At 33.1% G+C, this 15,025-nt stretch overlaps 1 pseudogene; it reads left to right on the forward strand.

Moving 5' to 3' along the window:
- Positions 1-2,512: 2,512 nt before the first annotated feature.
- Positions 2,513-14,784, forward strand: LOC149184664 (chaperone protein ClpB1-like; annotated as a pseudogene).
- Positions 14,785-15,025: the final 241 nt, after the last annotated feature.

Genomic DNA, 15,025 nt, shown 5'->3' on the forward strand with positions numbered 1-15,025 from the left:
TGTAGACTATTTAAAGAAAGAATTAAATCAGCATAGATTCGCCTTTATTTTAGATCTCTAAACTTCTTAAGGTCAGAGTAAAAGTAAATCTATGTTGATAGTTTAAAATTCAGAACCTTTGGTACGAAATTGTTGGGTAGCCGCTTACCTGATTTCTTGAAATTTTCAGGTAAAACTGTTGTTGCTTTTATTGGCGATCTAGACTCTGATGTCAATCCTTCGCATTTTTCCCTCCATTGGAATTTTAGTTTTTATCACCTCATTGCCCAGGATTAGTGATTCATTGAACTTTGAAAGTGTGATTTTGAGGTTTTAACCATATTTTTTGAAATGCATAAGAAAACATGGAACATGGATCTGAGGTTCTAGCGCTTACCGTTTAGAACTTTAATATATTGACTGATCAAGCTTTACTTCTGTGACTTTTTGTTGAAATTCTCAACCGAAAATAGTAATTGGCAATGCCTCAGAACCTTTATTGTGTGTTCTCGCTTTTTGAAGCTTATGTTTATATCACTTCATGGTACATTATAGATAATTTCCGTAAGTTTGAATGTGCGTTTTGAAGCCCTCTTCGTGAAGACAAATGATGTTTCACGGCAGTTAGCGAACCCCATGAATCTTAAGTTTTTACTTTTGAATTTGTACTAGATTTTAATGGATAAGGTTTTATTGAATAGGATCTTTTGAACCTTTGAGCAGACTTTCAAGCGTGCATATCTGAACTTTAATGACTTATGTGTTCCTCCATGAACAGTTTCTGATGACATGGTATTTGCCAATCTTACTTGGTTCTTTTCCTTATTTTTTTTTTTTTGTCTATTTTTTTAGATTTATATGGTTTTTGATGAGCTTTTAGCCATTATAGTTTAAATAGTTGAGAGGGTTTAATAATAACCTCCTCACATAAATTCAAGTTTTATTCACATACATTAAGTTTTAATTGATAAGATTTTATTGAATAAGATCTCTTGAACCTTTGAGCCTACTTTATCGTTTTTGAAATTCAACTGTGTTAAGTGTGAAGTCAAATTCATGCAGGATTCTAGATCCCTTTTACACTGCGAGTAGTTTCTAGAATCACATGCAGGATTCTAGATCCTCCTACACCGCTAGTGGTTTCTAGATCATTCCAGATCTCCATGTGAATCACATACAGGATTCTAGATCCTTCTTCTGTCTCTATAAATTTGTAATTTCTATGTAATGTGAAGTGATTTCTATTCTCTAGTGATTGTTTTATCTATTCCATTGTTTCGGACTAAGTAATCTTGTTGTTTCTCCATTTCTCTGTCTCTATGAATTATTCTCTGCTATTGCATCTAAATCTTTGAGTATAAATCAGGTATGCTCTCAACTAACAAAATCTTTGAGTATAAATCAGGTATGCTCTCAACTAACAAAGTAAGCATATATGAACTTTGATGGCCAGTAAATTATGTGTTCCTCTTTGAGTAGTTTCTGATGACGTCTTATTTGCGAATCTTACTCAATTATTCTTTTCCTGTATCTTTCACAAATATTAGGCTTTTGATGAGCTTTGATGGCCACTGAATTATGTGTTCGAATATTACTCAATTATTTTCCTCTATCTTTTACAAATATAAGGCTTTTGATGAGCTTTGATGGCCAGTGAATTATGTGTTCCTGTTCGAGTAGTTTCTGATTACGTTTTATATGTGAATTTTATTTTATTTTTTTTCTATTTTTTACGAATATAAGGTTTAATGAGCTTTGGTCAATTGTAGTTTTGGTAGTTGGGAGAGTTTAATGATAACTTTTCCATTGAGGTTCAAATTTTATTGACATGCATGATGCTTCTTATGAACTACTCTGTACTATTTCATTGAGAATCTAAGTAATGTTCCTTTTCTTGATTTGGTCAAAATGGACAGAATTTGTCCATAGTATTTATTGTGGTATTTTCTCATGGTATCAATGCATTGGTATTTGCCTTCAGTTTTGGAGGGAAAATAATAAAATAGGGTCATTAGAGAGTCCATCAAGCCTATAAAAGGGGAAAGACGCTAAGCATTTGATTTATTAAAGTTTATTTTGTTGTGTTTTCCTTGAGAACTTGGTGTTTTGATCCTTGAATGTTATTTTGTCCCCTGGATCCATTCATCCAAGTTCCAGTTCCAATTTGATCCCAAGGACTAAAACCTAGTGGGTGTTATTTTGTCTTGTTCAAGACTGTCCTTAATTGCATTTGTCTTTTCATTTTGATAAACAGCATACCATTGTAGGGGCTTGAAATTTATTAGATGGGCATGTACCTTTCTTTAGCTTATTAATATAAATAAAGACTGTATTTTCAGATCTCTTTGGTCAGTATCTTAATTGCAATTATTTTTAACTAAAACAGGATACATTGATTAATTATTTTTTCGTTTGAAATATTACATAGAAACATGTGCCAAATTAATTGATTATTTTGTTGTTTGGGATATTACAATTTCTATGTAATGATTCTGTTAACATTGTGCCTGTTCCTTGATTCTTTGAGAAGAGCATGAAGAGGAAAAAAACAACCAAAAAAAACACAACTTTTGACGAGCTAGAGATTATATTTTCTGTTTGTGACGCCGATCAATTTCTGATGATGTATTAGGTGTCAAGGAAGAGGAAGACTTTCTTTAGTTCTGCACAGAACTTCTCTGACAGAGTGCAATAAAACTGAACTCCAATAATATTACAGACATTATAATTGCGGCACTAATTCAGAGAGGCAGCTGTGAGTGTAGATAGACTGATATCTTGAGTGGAGAAGCTCGGAGGAGGGGACAAAATGGTGGATACTTCTAAATGTCAAAACTTGAAAACATATGGCCGTGATTTGGTTGAAATTGCTGGGGAGCTTGATCCTGTCATTGGTAGAGATAAAGAAATCCAGAGAGTTATTATGATTTTGTCTCAGAGGAATACGAGCAATCCTGTGCTCACTAGAGAGCCTGGCGTTGAAACGATTTCTGTGGTTGAAGGCGTGGCACAAAAGATTGCCAGAGGGGAGGTACCGAGGTAAGTTCTTCTGCAAATATTTATATGCTTCCGCCGCTTGCAAATTTTAGTTTGTAGGAAGGGTGCTTGTGCACGTATACAATGTTTCAGTGGGTTTTTGGTTGCAGGATTATTTTCAGCTTGCAAGATTGACAGAGAAGCTAATTAGTTTTGTTTTTCAAATGGTTTTACACAGCAATTTGCTAGATGCAAGGTTGATAGCCTTGGATATGGAAGCCCTTGAGGCTGGTGGCAATAACAATAAATTTACAGAGCGACTTGAGTCTGTACTGAAAGAGGTGGAAGATGCACAGGGAAAAGTTATTCTCTTTATTGACGAAATCCATTCGGTTCTGGGTACCCGTAAGAGAAGCGTGCTTCGGTTATGTATGATTAAACACTTTGTTCAACCAATAATCATATATGTTATTAACGTAGATTAAGGATTATTCGAAGTGACTGATTTTAGGCTTTGGTTGTGGAATAATCCAGTAAAACCAATGCTTGTTCGGGGCCAACTTAGGTGCATTGGATCAACTACTCCAGAAGAGTACCGTGAATGTGTGGAGAATGATGCTGCAATTGAGCGACGATTCCAGCAGGTGAGTGCTTACACATGTATTCATTTGGCTTTTATGCATTTGTAACGCTCTGTCTTAATAATTTACTGCTATTACTATTTTGGCCCAGGTGGATGTGGCTGAACCTAGCGTGACTGATACTATCAGTATCCTTCGTGGTTTAAAGGAAAAGTACGAAGCTCATCACGAAGTCAAAATATTGGACAGCGCGCTTGTAGTTGCCGCTCAATTATCAAGTAAATACATCAGTGGTAAGTTGTTTGTTTAGGTAAAATAAGTGAAATAAAAGGTGTAGTTTTTAGTGCGATCTTTTGGAGGTTTTTCCGGTGGGTTTTTCCCGTCAAATTTCTCTAAATTCAGGCAGCAATTTATTGAAATCGCAAGTTTGATAGGTAATTTCTGCACAATCAAAGCATCCTAGGGGTTTTTCAGGGTGCTGAATCCAAATATGCAGTTAAAAAACCATTTTAACTAATACAAATCAAGATTTAACCTCAATTTTTCTGCCGTATTCCGTCAACGGAATGTCCAAAAAGTCGCACTAAAGACAACTCCGAAATAAAATATTTTGTGTAGGCATGATTCCGAATGGAATTTCATTTTTATTTTGTTACCTAAGTGAAAATGTGATGATTATTTGTTTTGAGTTGTATTTTTAAAATTTTAAAATTTTTTAGTTATTTTTTTCCAAATAAATTTTATTGTTATAAATTTTTATAATAAATATAGATGAATATTTACTTTACTCAGTTGAATCCTAAAATGATATTTAATATAATGTATTTTGAAAATTTCAATATTTAAAGGGAAATTTATATGAATTCATTAAGCACAATACTAGCTGAGATTTTGTAAATGGGGTAGCAAGTTAAGTGGGCTTAATTGTGTGGAAAACTCCACATTAATTTCAATCCCACTTTTTCACCCCTATGAACATCATCAGATGCAATTAGTGCACTCTGAGAACTCCAATACGTGATAATTAGCTCTGAGTTGATTCCCTAAATATTAATATTCTTGAATTGCACGAATATGGGCGCGGTCATATCCGTCCGATTGCAGAGTATTAATATTCTGGGAATCGACATAAAGATGACCGATCATTTGGGATGCAGTATGTGTATAACTCAGTATTTAACTTGTGAAAAAGTTTTGACATATTCCGCATTTAATTCTTAATGGATCAAGAACTCCTTTGGGCTTTATGAAAAGGATTTGTAATCTGTTTGTCTGAACAGGATGGTGTCTTCCGGACAAAGCATTTGATCTGGTAGACAAAGCATGTGCAAATGTAACTGTGCAACTAAACAGTCTACCTGAAGAAATCGAGACCCTTCAAAGGAAAACGATTCACCTAGAAGTTGAGCTGCATGCCCTCGAAAAAGAAAAAGATAAAGCAAGTAAAGCTCGTTTGGTTGAGGTCAGTTCGCGGAGATTACTTTGCAACTTTCTTGGCAAGTTGGCTGTCTTGTTTCAGGCTATAGGCATTTTTATTATGATGGCTAAAGATATGTATTGAAACTTCTGGGTAGATAGGGGTGTTCATTGTTGAATAAAAATTGTTGTTTTGAGACTTCTGTGATTTGTATTATGTGTAGAATTTTCTTTAAAAATTATGGTATCCGGCTTTTTGAGTATCCGGCTTTTTGAGCCATCCACAATGACTTGTTTCGAGTCATCCACAATGACTTATCAGAGAACCCTTATTCTCATACTCTTTTTCTTTTGATTCTGACAGGTTCACAAGGAGCTTGATGAAGTGAGAGGCACTTTGCAACCGTTGAAAATGAAATACCAGAGAGAAAAAGAGAAAGTGGACGAAATCCTGCCACTGAAGCAGAAGCGTAGGGAATTGTTGGTATCTCTGCAAGAACAAGAACGTAGGATGGATTTAGTACGAGTTGCTGATATTCGAGAAATGGACCTGAAACAAATAAACGATGCAATTGCTGAACGTGAAGCTGCGATGGGAGAAAAATTCATGTTAACAAAATGTGTGGGACCTGAGCAGATTGCAGAGGTACATTAAACGTCTGAATTTTAAGTATCTAAACATGCCTTTCATTGCATATGATTGACCCAATAAATTTTAACCATTAATGATAGCTATAGTCGGTGTTTTTTGGATATATAACTATGTGCTGCGTGCAGGTTGTGAGTCGCTGCACTGGTATTCCTGCTACAAGATTCGGTCAGAATGAGAAGGAGCGACTGATAGGTCTGGCGGGCAGGTTGCAGAAAAGAGTTGTTGGGCAAGATGAGGCAGTTCAGGCAGTTGCCAAAGCTGTGTTAAGATCACGGGTAGGATTTGGAAGACCTCAACAACCGATTGGATCTTTCCTTTTCTTGGGGCCCACTGGAGTTGGGAAAACGGAACTTGCAAAGGCTCTTGCAGCTGAATTGTTTGATAACGAAAAACAGCTGATTCGGATTGATATGTCTGAATATATGGAGAAACATTCAGTTTCAAGGCTTATAGGTTCTCCCCCTGGGTATGTGAAAAAGTAAAATGTTGTCAATGGAAATTGTTTGACACAATGAAACTATTTAATTTTTTTCTTAATAAATTTGCTGTTGCACAGACCTAAAATGGTTAGATGTGTCTGATTTTGAAATGGCAGTTATTGTGGTTATGAAGAAGGGGGGCAAGTAACAGAAGCAGTAAGGATACGGCCCTATAGTGTTGTCCTTTTTGATGAAGTTGAAAAGGCACACAAGTCCGTCCTCAATATTTTGCTTCAAGTGCTTGATGATGGTAGACTCACAGATGGACAAGGTCTCACAGTTAGCTTCTCAAACACAATCATTATCATGACATCCAATCTCGGAACAGAACCCTTACTTGCTGCATTGTCTGGCCACACAACAATAGAAACAGCGAGAGAGAACGCTATGCAAAAAGTATGTGCGTTATCTGGACTATGTTTCTGCATCTTTTTCATATGACTATCATGAAGGTGGCTGCGGTGCTCTGACACAGCTTTCTATGAATTTTGTGGCAGGTTAGAACACATTTCAGACCTGAGCTGTTTAACAGATTCGATGAGATAGTTGTATTTAATACTCTCCTTCATGATCAGCTCAAAGAAGTTGTTCGACTACAGTTGAAAGATGTAGAGATTCGTCTTGCTGAGAGAGGTATTGCATTAGAAGTAACAGATGCGGCTTTGGATTTTATTCTTCGTAAAGGCTATGATCCTGTAAGTAAAACAATCACTTTGTTTTTTGTCTTTCTTATTCAGAGTTTGTCTTGCTAGGGAATGTGTTCCCAACCCCAGTAATCATGTCCCTGCATCTCTCTTTGTCCTGGATACGTTTCTTCCTCTTTCGTGTGCAATTCAGATCAAACTTAGCAAGTATAATGAAAGAGCTAAAGTCAGGGATTCTGTGTATAACCTTAAAATGGATAATGTTGCACTCGCAGGTCTATGGTGCTCGTCCCTTACGGCGATGGATAGAAGGAAATGTTGTCTCTCAGCTGTCTTTGATGCTCCTGAGAGAGGAGATTGATGAGACCAGTAAAGTATATATTGATGCAATGCCTGAAGAAGAGACATTATCTTATCACGTAGAGGACAGGAGTGGCAGTCATTAAACAAAACATTGGTGCAGAAGCAAATACCGTCATAGATATTCCTATTTCTGTGTATCCTGTTCCTGATCCGTCTCAGGCAGTAAAGAAGAAAAATTGAAGGAATAAATAATAATAAGCACATAGAAGATTAGTTGAAGATCCATAGTTTTCAAAATTTAGAGGTGAATAGGGTTGGTAGAGGTATATATATTTTAATATAGTTAGATTTTTGGATCAAAGTGGATTTCTGGTTCCATTATGTGTATTTTATGCACTAATTTGATGTGTAATTTCATTAAACTAGTAATTGCATCAAATGTTGCAAAGGAAACGCTGTAAGTCGATAGCATATGAAAAAAGAGCATAGATGAACAATTATGTGATATGTTATGCGATCTCAATGTAGTCCAATTTGAATAAAAGAGAAATCTTAATGTTGTTACCACTAACCTTTTATAATTGGGATTTATATATTTAGTTTAAATGAAGCTAAAAAATTAGATATTTGAATGATGGGATTTATATATTTAGTTTATTCCTTCCCTCATGTTTATGGAACTACTTCAACAAGTAGGAGTTATAATGTCACTTAAGAGGAAACCATCCATATACATTTTATAAATCTATAAAGTTCAATAAAAGCCTAGCACTTCTAGGTGTTGAGTATGCCACCAATCTATAAGAAATACTTTTAAACACTTTTCGTACCACATGAAACCATGTTCCTTGAAACTATACAAATACTATGTCATTATTATACACATTTGACATTAAAATAATTTTAAAAATATGTATTAAATAAAATTAATGATTTTGAATTAAAAATTTTGATTTTGTGTTTTAAGGATTTATAAAGGTGACACAATAGGAGAAAGGAAGCCTTACTTTGTCCAATTTTTCACAGGAAAACAAAGGGGAATTGCAGCTATACATTTGCATTTACACTTTTCCTTCGGATTGTGAAGGTGCATCCTTGTCCTTCCCATGATCACCATGTAGACCAAGCTTAATGACAATTCCATCTTTCATCATGGAGGCCACATTTTGTGTATCTTCCTCTATTTTGGTATGATGCATAATTTCCATTTTCAAAACCGTCGATGAATTAATAGCACTGTTATCTATAGCCTCACTAAATATTGTATGCATAAAATTCTTTACCCACACGATCCTTATTAAGATTTAGGGTACTCACTGCCACCAAATGCTCATATATGTGGCATTTTTTGAATTTGAATGGGATACTCATTATCCAACATTTGCATGTGGGTGATAGGGCCTAAATGCATTAGATCTCCTTTGCTAGTCCCTCATGAAGGTCCAACCCTACAACTGTTCTACTACATTTCACAAACCCCTTCTCCTCATAGCTCATATTCACTTCCATAAAGGAGCCAATGGAATTCTGAATTTCTTGAAGTATGTTTGGTGACCACAATAATGACCTAGCAACTTAACCTAATCTGACATGAGATAATATTTCTCTAACTTCATATTATAGACGGGAGTCCATTTGTAAAGGATTAGAAGAGTTTTCCTATATTTAGTTTTGCATTAGTAGCTTCTCCATGTGCATTTAAGATCAAAGAACAAAGATCATCCATCGTTAAGCTAATATATGAAAATGTGGGCAATAGTCGATGCATAGCAACCAATTTAGTGTCAATGACCCCTTTGTGATTTTTGCACTCAATTTTTCGATGCCCTCCACACCAAACATCATTTTTATTCATGCGCATGAATGTTTCTTAAACACATCTTGCAACCCCAACAACCTTCATAAAAAATATCATTGACCTAACCAAGGGATTTTTCCCTTCCCTTATTTCTAGATGTGCATTTGAGAATTAACTCTCAATTGTATTAAAAAAAAAATGATCATGACTAGAACATTGATGTGAGCCACCATTATTGAGGCCATTTCATTGATCATTCCTTACCATTCAATTTGGACTGTGATTATGGAATAGAGGATATCAATTGCCTCACTAGATAGATTGGTCCATTAGGAAAGATTTGGGCCACTATTATTGGGTCCTTAAATAATCAATGAGTCATCACCACCAAAAAACTTCATGTCACAAATAGGTTTTAAACCTTAATGTAATTGGTTGTATATCCTCTTATTGATTCAGATCTCTAGCCGAGAATGGCATGTTACTCTAGGTCATTCAATTAGAGACTAGATGAGTTCACGAGGGGACGAATTCGAGTTGTTTGTCAAACTATCTAACCCAGACTAAATTTCTAAGAGCATGTGTTAGAACTCAATGTTCTATCTCTTGTACTAGCACTTCAATGTTGACAACCTTAAAAATCCTAGATAAAGGCCATTGCTCGCTATGAATCAAGGCCCATCTATGAATGCTTGTATTCATTGTCCTCCATCTACAAATGCTTATGTTCATTGTTCTAAAAAACCAGTTGGGGAAAATCTTATGCACTATGCACTTTATGTCTGATAGAGCTTTTAGTTCCGAGCATTTTGTGTACCTAAATATTCAACTCGGTATTGTTAAATTGGCCACACCATCTTGAACCTATCAACTCCCATTGGTGTGCATGAGATATCTGATTAGGTCTTAAAGAAATTTTCCATGGATTTTTGGGTCTGAAATTCCTTGTATTTGTTTGCTACTTCAGAGCACAGTGTCATTTTAAGTAGTGATACCAAAAATCCCTCCGTACCCATTAGAACTTTGCAATTTGAAGATTTTTCTGAGTTAAAAAGGGCAATCTTATTGGAATTTATGGAATTGTTATCTGCTTTTTTGGTGTGTAGTTTTCATAGATGGTTCTACCTACAATCAGGTTTCTCTAATATATTAAAATATGGTTGTCCCTCTTTCAATTGTCACATTTATTTTTCTTATTCCTTTGAAAATTAGTTCACCCAATAGAGAGTATCACATTGTGAATTGCTTATCGAGAAATCAAACATAAACCAATCCTACTTCCTGAATTTCTACATCTTTGATATTGCAAGATGTCTATGATAATCTTGTGTGATATAGCATAGGTTAAAAAATATGTGATATGTTATATGATTCCATGCAAAAATTATATATTTATATTTGACAAGTGAAAAGAAATAGTACCATATTTTGACAACAACCTACAATGATATACCTTAATCAAATCTGGTTAAGTGAGCTTTTATTGTTCCCCTCCTAAACTTTGAGTTGTTCACCTCCAAGCACATTAGAATGAAATATCTCAAGCCTATTTAAAAGCTTTATTACATTTAGTCCATGAATTCAATACCAAGTATCACTATTACCATGTGCTTTAAACCAACAATATAAACTTTAAAAAAAATTACAGGCAAATCCAAGTAATTCTTTTCTTGCCATTTTACTAAATCTAGGTATCAAATTTGAAGTTGGAATTGACTAATCTTTATATGTTTTTCACTTTAAATTTGTCACACCAAGACCAACTTACTCCAATTACATATATAATACTCAGAATACTAAAACTATAACAAATTTAAGAGAAATCTAAGTCAATGTGTTCTTGTCATCGTATGAAGATAAAAAGTAGATATCAATTTGAAGTTGAAATTGGCATTCAACTAATCTTTATATGAACTTCATATTAAATTTGTCACAACAACATTAAATTACTCCAACTACATAATATAAATAAATCATGTCAGTGAAATTATAAAAATTAAAGAGAAGATTCGAGACATTGTGTTCTGTCATCCTCATGAACATAAGGCCAAAACAAAATGTAGCATTGACATATATTTGGATGCGACGCTGAAATTTGCAATAAATTTAATAATCAACAGAGTTTAAATTTGATCATTAAATGACTCAATAGATAAGACTCTAGATTATAGTTATTTATGGATAACATAATGGATTTATATATAATATGTTTCAATCCATGAAGTTCCTCGTTTAAGATATTCTCATCATGAAGTTCCTCGTTTAAGATATTCTCATCCTTCGTACTATAAAAAGCTCAATTGTTTCTTTAGTCTCTTTTAAAAGGTCATAAGAAATCAAATATGTACTTGTTTGTTTATTCTTTTTCAAAAAACTAAGCATAAATAAAATTAACAAGACATTAATTCATCCCTATCCCAGAATTAATTTATGATAATATGGTAGAAATGTTATAATGTAATGTTTAACATTTTGACTAAATCAAATTACATAAAATAAAAATAAAATTAAATAAAAAAATTAATCTAATGTAATGTTAACATTTTAACTTGGTCAACATAAAATAAAAATATCCCTACGAAAAGAAAATGATAATAAAAATGAAAATGGCCCACGGTATTGACCCATGGTATTCATTTGGAATGTAGCCTATTTAAAGGGGAAATTAAATGACCTAGATCCATCTTAACTCTAAATCTACCAAGAGCTAAGAGGATATGCAAGAAATTTGCATATGAAAGGATTTGATCCCTCTCGCAGAGTAGATCCAAAGTTAAGACAGATCTAAGCCAATGCCGAAAAGTTAAATAAAATATATGTTTTATAAATAAAAAGTTAATTAATTTATTTTAAAATATTTTAGAGAATAATTATTAATTTTTCCAAGTTTAAATTTAAATTTTATAATATATTTTACGCTGTTTTAAAATATATTTATTTTTGTTCTATTTAAGTGTAAATTTCAATATTACAATATCTTTGTTAGAAAAAATAATTATTATTTTTTATTTATACTAAACTTTAACTTTAATAAAAATTAAATAAATTCCCTAAAGAATTCCTAATTCTATAACGAATTCCTAAATATTAAATACATGACAAAATTCAAAGCCTCAATTTCCAAAATATTCATAAATCTATAATCCATAGACACTTGAGATCATCTTAATAGGATTAGGCGTTTGAACTTATCGATTTTGTTCTTTGTCACAAAGATTTAAACCCCTGTAAAATAGACGTCCACTAAGCACAGATTTAAACGCCAAATTTAGACCCTTAGTGGCCATAAAAACAATATAGTTGTTTTGTTTTATCATAAGAGTCTTTTAGGTTATAAAATAATAGATTCAACTGTCATTCAATGAATCAATTAAAATTTGGGTTTTATTATTCTCAGCGATATAGCAGCACATAATAATGTATTCAAAAATATTGATGTTAATATTAATTTTAAATTTATTAAAAATTAAATGATTTTATCTAATATTTATTTTGAAAAAAAAAATTATTTTTATTTTTTTAAATCTAATTTTTCTATATACATTTTAATTGATTAGAGTCTTAATTTGTAATAATAATATATACTTTCACATATTAATAACAGTGTACAACCACCAATTTTTCTAAAACATAATGAAAATGTTTTAATGTTCAACCTAATGTCAGATATGTTGATTCAACCAATGAACATAAAACGTGGTAGATGTCATGAAACATTCTTTGTAACGGTAAACAATCAACATCTACACGTTTGCTTTCTAGTTATATATGCATGCCAAAATCAAATAATGAGAGAGCAATGTCAAAAAAGCAAATGCAATATTTATCCGGAGGCATAAAAGTGACTATCGTAAGTGTGAGAGATAATCAATATATATGGATATTATTTAAATATTGTATAGATAAAGTTGGGGTTAATAGTGTTTTGATTCATATATGTAATTGAATGGTTATTATTATTCTCAACGGTTATTAAAAAATATTGTTGTTGTTATTAATTTTAAATTTACTAAAAATTAGATGATCTTATCTAATGTTTATCTTTGAAATTTTTTTTTTTTTTTTTTTTAAATCTAATTTTTCTACATTCTAATTGGTTAGAGTCTTATTATGTAATAATAATATGTACTTGTACATATTAATGACATTGTACAACCACCAACTTAATTAACTTTAAATATGCATAAACTTTATGATTAATCTTTATATATATATATACCACCCCATAACCTAAACTGGTAAATGTTTGAGTGAACTAAGTATTTGTAAAAGGTTTTGGCCAGTCTTTTCCATTTATTGAGATTAATTGTAACATTGTACAACATATTTATTATATCCTCGACTTTTGTTGTTGGCCAACTTGGCCTTCGGCCAACCAATGTGCATTACACAGAGGTCAATGCAAAAGTAAAATAGTATAATGTTATTGTTTATTATCATAGCATATGTATGATTGAATGCCAGCCTCATCATATTTGTTATAGGCAATTATGTCAAATTAAATTAAATGATTGATGGGAGGTTATTTCTTAGTGGTGGAGGGTGTGACAAGTCTCCAAATAAACAATTAATTGCATTACAAATAAAACTAAATAAAATAATTAATAAAAAATATAAAATTAATTAGTTAAAATTACACTTTAGTTTATTGAAAAATATTTTATAATTTAATTTAATGTTGTTGTTGGATGGAATTTAAAGCTAGTTTAGGAAGTCTATCATCTCCTATGTTATTGAGTTTGGGCTTGTACAACAGAAGCCTAGTCATAGCTAGGCTCTCGATAGGAGAAAGACCCATTTCTATAATGAGAATAGGATAGGGTGTGTTGCTTTTAATTTTGAGGTTATACGTTATAGAACACTTCTGGATTTGCTCAATCTTTCTCCAGGGTTTTCTAGAGATGCTACAACCCCAAACCTCACATCCATATAAGATAATCGGAGTGACTAAAGTTTCAAAGAGGAACTTCTTTCTATCCCACATTACGATGTTTGTCATTTTACAATTATTTTCAAGGCCAAAATAAGCTTTTCACCCCCCATTAATCCTTTTCTCAATGTTATAGCTCCAGTTGAGCTTGTGATGAATATCAATTCTTAGGTACTTGTAGGAAAACACTTCCTCCAAGTTATTATTGTCATACATAAAATTAGCGTAAGTGTCCTTCTTGGATTTGATAATCATAACTTTTGTTTTGTCAGTATTAACAATCATACCCATGGTAGAGCAAAAATCCTTAAGAAGTCTAAGTTGCTTATCCAGATCAGATGGGCACCTTGCGAGAAGAACGATATCGTCAGCGTAGAGAAGAAGGATGACGACTATCCCAGCTAAGATCGTGCCAACACATCCTTCTTCCTCTAAACAACCTTCTAACTTGTCGATGTAAATACAAAATAGGGTAGGGGAGAAGGGGAAACCTTGTTTAACTCCAATATTACACTTAATATCTTTCAACCACCCCTCATTGCTCTTTAACTTGGCAATTACATTCTCATATAACCTTATAGCGGCAACTCTCAACTCAAAAGGAACCTTTAGCTCTTCTAATCTATTCCATAGGTTGTTTCTAGGAACCGTATCGAAAGCCTTTCTAAAGTCCACAAAGCAACAGAAGAGATTATATTTATCATTGCGACATTCCTCCACAATGATCCTAAGCATAATGAGGTGGTTCGTTGTTGAGTGTTGCCTTCTAAAACTCGCTTAGCCTTTAGCCCACTTACCTTCACTTTCAAGCCATATGCTCAACTTCTTTTCCAAAATAATACCATATAACTTGGCTAGGAGAGGGTTGATCATAATTGTCTGATAATTAGAGGGGTTATTTGTATCCCCACTTTTAAAAATAGGGATAATGAGGCTTTGAGTCCATGGTTTAGGGAACCCTTTCTTGACCGCTTGATTGAGAAGCTTGTGGATGTGGGGGATGAGGACAGGACCTCCAAGTTTTAGGATTTCTGCCTCGTAACCTTCAATGTCCTTAGCTTTCCCATTAGCCAAACGATTAATCCCAAAATCAATGTCTTCTAATGAGAAAACTTCTTTTGTAGTGAGCAAGGTTTCAAAGTTATCCATGACATTTGGAGATTCATAAAGCTTTTTAAGATAGGAATTCGAGTTGTGTAAAGAAATTTTATTATTATCTTTAGTTTTCCTAGTTAGAATACGCCTCCAGAATTTCTTAGGAGCTACC

Source organism: Pinus tabuliformis, chromosome 3_2 (genome assembly GCF_031772625.1).
Source record: "Pinus tabuliformis cultivar Carrire ecotype Pingquan chromosome 3_2, CPIR1, whole genome shotgun sequence".
Classification (NCBI taxonomy): domain Eukaryota; kingdom Viridiplantae; phylum Streptophyta; class Pinopsida; order Pinales; family Pinaceae; genus Pinus; species Pinus tabuliformis.